The following is a 7,008-nucleotide window of genomic DNA, read 5'->3' on the forward strand; positions in this document are numbered from 1 at the left end:
CTTGGCTTTGAGAAAAGCTGAGTAGAATACTCTAAGTGGCCTATAAATGGAGTTCAATTTCCTGGAAACCCCCTTCGTCGTATAGAATTTCTGACAGAAACAATCAAGCAATTTCAAAAATATGGAAGCATAAGTGCATTTTATTTCAAAATTGTATACCAATGAGCATCAGATTTTTAAAAATTGATTAGTGCTCGAATGTTCATGTGCACTTCTTTTAATGGAATTGTAAAGAAGTACTAAAAAGGTTTTAACTTGCCCCACCTGAAGGAGATGGGGTGGATATGCAACTAAAATAGCTGCGCAAAGACCAAATTGTTGGTCTATTCTCACTTGATTCCCAGCAATTGCCATTTTAACTAAGCCCCCTTTTAAAGGTAACTAACATACTCACTGGATTCAGGCCGATGCATCATTAACATATGCTATACAGCTTCCAATTCACTGGATTCCAAACACTGAATGAAATTTGGCAGGAAGAAGAGGAGATCCTCGAAAATAATTTGAAAACGTAATCAGAAAATACCAGCACACGACATAACACAAGGATGGTAATAATCAGTGTATGAAATTGGTTGAAGGATTGGAAGCAGACATTGTTGGTGAACCAATGCTTTCTTCCTAGAGTCATAAAGTCATTGAGATGTACAGCACGGAAACAGACCCCTCGGTCCAACCCATCCATGCCAACCAGATATCCCAACCCAATCTAGTCTCACCTTTCAGCACCCGGCCCATGTCCCTCCAAACCCTTCCTATTCGTATATCCATCCAAATGCCTTTTTAATGTTGCAATTGTACCAGCCTCCACCACTTCCTCTGGCAGCTCATTCCATACATGTACCACCCTCTACATGAAAAAGTTGCCCCTTTTATATCTTTCCCCTTTCACCCTAAAACTATGCCATCTAGTTCTGGACTCCCCGACCTCAGGGAAAAGACATTGTCCATTAATCCTATCCATGCCTCTCATGATTTTATAAACCTCTATAAGTCACCCCTCAGCCTCCGATGTTGCAGGGAAAACAGCCCGAGCCTATTCAATCTCTCCCTGTAGCTCAAATCCTCCAACCCTGGCAACATTCAATGACTTTCATGATTGGACAACCTGATGAATATGCTCTTAACTTTATAACAGTGTGGGATCTAATTTATTCACCAAATAGCTACTTCAGACATCACTATGACAACAATGAAAGGCTGGAAACCACCAGCTTGCAGATAGCCCCCAGTGCAGACGAGCTGAGGTGAATATGTTGTGCAGATAAATGTTCTGCATCAAATGAATTCTCAGTGTGTTACACTATCCTTTAGTAAGTGCATAATGCATTATTAATAAATGTACTTATCTGCATTTTAGTACCTAAGGGTATTACAGTTGGATTATATTGTCTATTTTTAGCATTGTCCATTTTTAATTAAACACTCCAGGAGTTTTGTTATTCGGAATGGAATCTTGTTGAGCTGATAACGGTGTCATCGACCAGCTGGAGTACTGGCAAGCTACTCACACTATCTCTTTATGGGAAGGGCCCCAAATCACAAAATAATTGTGCAGTAGTGAGACCACCGATGGGTTTTTTACCTGGAATCAAGATGCTGGGTGAGGTCTTTCCCTAGAGTACTGTCAACTAGAGGCCAGGACCTCTTGGGCTCAGCAGTGCCAGAGGCTGTTACAAAAAAATCAACCAAAGTGAGTGCCCGGACTGTGCAGGAACCCAGCCAATAGGTAGGTTATGGGGCAGGGGCCATGGAGTGAGGGGTGCAGAAGGATCAGTAGCAAGAGTAGGGGCAGTGCATCTCCATAGTTTCTATCACTTTCCAACATCCTAAACTTTTATTAGGCATTGAGGATATTTAATCAAGAGACACACCCCTTGAGGTAATAAAGTAACAATATGACTTTAGCACATGGTGACAGGCCTGCCCAGTATTGATTTAATACCACTATGCATGGGTGCGGCACTTATGTGGTCCTTAATGAACCACTTAAGGGGCTCAATGGTGGCAAGATAGCTAGGTTAGCCATCGGCTGCCTTTAGCTCTTGTAGAGGAACTGGAGTTCATTTATGCCACCGTCCCGAATCGATACATGCCCTTCTAAATTCCATGCTCGTCACCAACATGAGTGGGAGATTCTGTCCAATATAGTATCCAATCGATCAGGATGAACTATCTTTTAAGATAGCGCTTCTCATTCTGCCCCCATTTTGAAGCTTGCAAATTGTCACAAATCCCCAAGTGAGAAGTGTGAAGGTGGTTCGATGAGAGCAAGGCTCCATTGCTGCCCTGGAGCTCACATCCTCAAACTATCAGCTAATGAATCCATTGAGGTCCTGGTACACACTTTGGACTGCATGGGATCTGTCATCTTTACCTGGTCTGGCTTACACCTGACTCCAGAGCAACATGGTTCACTTTAGCTGCCTGTGATGCTCACATACCATGAATAAAAACAATATATTTTTATAACATCATCCACTTGCAAGTTATATTTCATTCTGAATGACTATTCCTATGCCCTTTCCTCTTGTTCAGAATATGACGAGAAATATTCCCTTTCCCTTTGCACACCAAAATGTATCACTTCACATTTTCTGCAGTGAACTATATCGGCAGCCTGTATTCCCAGCTTGACAGTCTCTCTTTGTACTCAGCAATCTCTCAATTTTAATCTGCCGTACTTTTTAATTTGATATAAACAAATTGATAGGGTTTCCCTTTTATTCTACAGAAAATAGTCTTTGCCATTAACCTTTACATGGAATCTAATCTAAAGACTTTTGAAAATCAATAGAGATTGCCTTCACTGTATTCATCTTTTGCTCCTGTTAAAACAATTCCAGTAAGATCAGTCAATTGGACCCTGCTTTTTAAAAATCCCTGCTAACAGCCTCTGATGAACTCATGTTTCTCAGAGAGCTTAGAAATTTCATCCTGCATGACAGACTCTCAATTTACTAACAGTTGAAATGAGGCTTACAGGTCTGTAACTCCCTGATTTATTTCCTTTTAATCTCCTTTAATGTAAATTGCTTGTGCAATGGTTGAGCCTGCTCAAATGCTCTGAAATGACGTATATCTCTTTAAAAATAATACTGTTGTCACTTGATTAAGTTAGTTTTGTTTATGAATTTTAAGGTAAAAGCTTTCTAGATACCTTTAACAATCTTTTAAGATGATAAGTTCATGTCTGAAATCACCAACTCCAGACAAAATTTAATGTTTTGCAGTTTTGTTCTCAACTAGATTTGTGCTCTACGTATGCCTTTCGATATGCAATCATGTCATACATTTTCTCTAAGCTGTGCTGCTAAGCACACGCAGCCGCTCCCAAGGTTCCACAGCAATCACAGTATCAACTTCAGGTTCCAGACGTCGTTACTGCACTCAAACCCCACAGACCCATGGAGCCAAAAAGAAAATTAGAGCGACCACTGATCATGTCCACTCATTACAAATTCCCAATAAAATATTTGCTGAAAATAACAAAAGATAAACTATCATCAGCATGATAAACATTTATAACCAAAACTGTAAATCTGTGTCCATGCAGTCCTCAGACTTTTGGCTATCAGGGTAATTTTTAAATTACTAACAATCTTGGCATCACTAGTACAACATTTTACAACTTTTGTCCTGTGTTCTAATAATAAATTGTTCTATTCATGTCGGAACATGTACACAGATGTATATTATAGCTGTCTGGATCCAAAATTTGCCACATGGCTTTTGTCAGAATTATTTAAACAACAGAAGCTCAACTAATGATGTTTTGCTATATCTAATAAAGGCCTAGTTGTGTTAATATCTGCTAATAAAGGAGCCACAGAAAATATAGAAAGGATCCAATAGTTTCAATCATATCAGAAGAGGAGGTGCTAGTTGTCTTAAAATGCATAAAGGTGAATAAATTCCCAGGACCTGATCAGGTGCACCCTAGAACTCTGTGGGAAGCTAGGGAAGTGATTGCTGGGTCCCTTGCTGAGATAGTTGTATCATCAATAGTCACAGGTGAGGTGCCAGAAGACTGAAGGTTGGTTAGCGTGGTGCCACTATTTAAGAAAGGTAGAAAAGAAAAGCCAGGGAATATAGACTGATGAGCCTGACATCAGTGGTGTGCAAGTTGTTGGAGGGAATTCTGTTGAGGGACAGAATTTACATGTATTTGGAAAGGCAAGGACTGATTAGGGATAGTCAAAATGGCTTTGTGTGTGGAAAATCATCTCATGAACATGACTGAGTTTTCTGAAGAAATAACGAAGAGCATTGATGATGGCAGAACAGTGGACGTGACCTATATGGACATTCAACAAGGTTCAGCATGGTAGACGGGTTGGCAAGGTTAGATCTCATGGAGTACAGGGAGAACTAGCCATTTGGCTATAGAACTGGCTCAAAGGTAGAAAACAGAGGATGGTGATGGAGGGTTGCTTTTCAGACTAGAGGCCTGTGACCAGTGGAGTGCCACAAGAATCAGTGAGGGGTCCATTGCTTTTCATCATTTATATAAATGACTTGGATGTCAACCTAGAAGGTACAGTTAGTAGGTTTGCAGATGACACCAAAATTGGAGGTGTAGTGGACAGTGAAGGTTACTTCGGAGTACAACGGAATCTTGATCAGATGGGCCAATAGGCTGAGGAGTGGCAAATGGAGTTTAGTTAAAATAAATGTGATTTATTTTAACTGCATTTTGGAAAGGCAAATCAGAGCAAGACGTATACACTTAATGGTAAGGTCCTGGGGAGTTTTGCTGAACAAAGAGACCTTGGAGTGCAGGTTTATAGTTCCTTGAAAGTGGAGTTGCAGGTAGATAGGATAGTGAAGGTGGTGTTTGGCATACTTTCCTTTATTGGTCAGAGCATTGAGTATAGGAGTTAGAGGTCATGTTGCAGCTGTACAGGACATTGGTTAGGCCACTTTTGGAAAATTGCATGCAATTCTGGTCTCCTTCCTATCAGAAATTTGAAAGGGTTGTGAAACTTGAAAGGGTTGTGAAACTTGAAAGAGTTCAGAAAAGATTTACAAGGATGTTGCCAGGGGTGGAGGATTTGAGGTATAGGAAGAGGCTGAATAGGCTGGGACTGTTTTCCCTGGAGCATCAGAGCCTGAGGGGTGATCTTATCGAGGTTTATAAAATTATGAGGGGCATGGATAGGATAAATATACAAGGTCTTTTCCTGGGTGGTGGAATCCAGAACTAGAGAACATAGGTTTAGGGTGAGAGGGGAAAAATTTGAAAGGGACCTATCGGGCAAATAGTTCACGCAGAGGGTGGAGCGTGTATGGAATGAGCCTCCAGAGGAAGTAGTGGAGGCTGGTTCAATTACAACGTTTATAAGGCATCTGGATGGATATATAAATAGAAAGGGTTTAGATGGATATGGATCAAGTGCTGGCAAACAGGATTAGATTAGGTTAGGATATCTGGTCGGCATGGACGTGTTGGACCGAAGGGTCTGTTTCCGTGCTTCATATCTCAATGACTCTAAATAATTTTAAGAAAATTCAGTCTCTGCAACGTTCTATGTTTTGAGAAGATTTGTAGCTCAGGTTGAAGTTCTGGATGTAAGTTTGCTCACTGACCTGGAAGGTTCGTTTTCTGACGTTTCGTCACCATACTAGGTAACATCATCAGTGAGCCTCCAGTGAAGCACTGGTGTTATGATGTGCTTATATTTATGTGTTTAGGTTTCCTTGGTCGGTGATGTCATTTCCTATTTTCCTCAGAAGGTGGTAAATGGGGTTCAAGTCAATGTGTTTGTCAATAGAGTTCCGGTTGGTTCAAGGGACGAGGTCAAAGGGCACATGTTGCATATACTGCATTTGCATGAGAAGGACAAGAATTGGTGGGGTTGGTCGAAGATTGGACCAGAGTATCATGGAGACAGTGGTAATTTACAATATAGAGAAAAGGACAGTGAAGTTATGTTTGCTGATGGCAACATGTTAGAGATGTCTTAAATGGCACAGCCTGATTCTTTCCAAAGTTATTCACTTCTATTTTGACCTTATGTAAGACCAAAGTAGCCAGCTCATGGATTAGATATGATGTGGGAATCAATTGCAAATCTATTCAATCTAGAATGCAGGCTAAGTAGGAAATCCCTGCTTCACAGCCTTCTGATTGTAGAGTATTTTTCTGAGTATGGATAGAATTAGACGCTGGTCATCTGCTTATTTAGTCTTTGATAAACTATTGAGGCAGCTGCTAATGGTTTCATAAACCTTTAGTAATCTAATGGGAAATGGGTGGCTATGATTGTTGTTGATATTTTTCATGTTGGTGAATCACTCAGCTAATGTGCTAACATTATTTCTAAGGAGATTTTCCACTGGAGTTGCATTACATTTAATATTTGATTTTGCATCTCTGAAGTCAATTGAAATTAAATCCATATCTCTGACAACAGCGATTAAAATTCATTTATCCATTCTTTTTTCATTTGCTCCACTGAAATATGACAAAGCTCCTTCGTAACATCAAGATACATGGCTCCTAAACACATAATGCACAGAATCGAATCTGAACAAAATCTTGTGTATCGCTGTTACACATTTGCAGACTAAATATGCACAAAATGTTTTTTGTTTAATTTCATATTTTGTACTGCATTTAATCTTACAAAGCTTAACTATACCAAAAATTTTAGCTTCATTTTGAAGAGTGCTTTTTTCACCTTTTTCTATTAATTCATAGGATGCAGGCGTTACTAGCCAGGCTACGATTTATTTCCAAAACCTGATTACCCAGAGGACAGTTAACAGTAAACCACATCACTGTGGGCCTGGAGCCGCATATAGTCCAGACTAAGTAAGGATAGCGCTAAAAATGTGTTGCTGGAAAAACGCAGCAGGTCAGGCAGCATCCAAGGAGCAGGAGAATGGACGTTTCGGGCATGAACCCATCTTCAAGAATGAGGAAAGTGTGCCAAGCAGGCTAAGATAAAAGGTAGGGAGGAGGGACTTGGGGGAGGGGTGTTGGAAATGCGATAGGTGGAAGGA

At 40.4% G+C, this 7,008-nt stretch overlaps 1 protein-coding gene across 1 annotated transcript in view; it reads right to left on the reverse strand.

Annotated features, from left to right (window-relative positions):
• Positions 1–7,008, reverse strand: part of LOC122564795 (multiple epidermal growth factor-like domains protein 9) — a 320,435-nt gene that overhangs the window by 146,112 nt on the left and 167,315 nt on the right. The window lies entirely within an intron of this gene.

The sequence above is a fragment of the Chiloscyllium plagiosum genome, chromosome 30 (assembly GCF_004010195.1).
Source record: "Chiloscyllium plagiosum isolate BGI_BamShark_2017 chromosome 30, ASM401019v2, whole genome shotgun sequence".
NCBI classification, from domain to species: Eukaryota; Metazoa; Chordata; class Chondrichthyes; order Orectolobiformes; family Hemiscylliidae; genus Chiloscyllium; species Chiloscyllium plagiosum.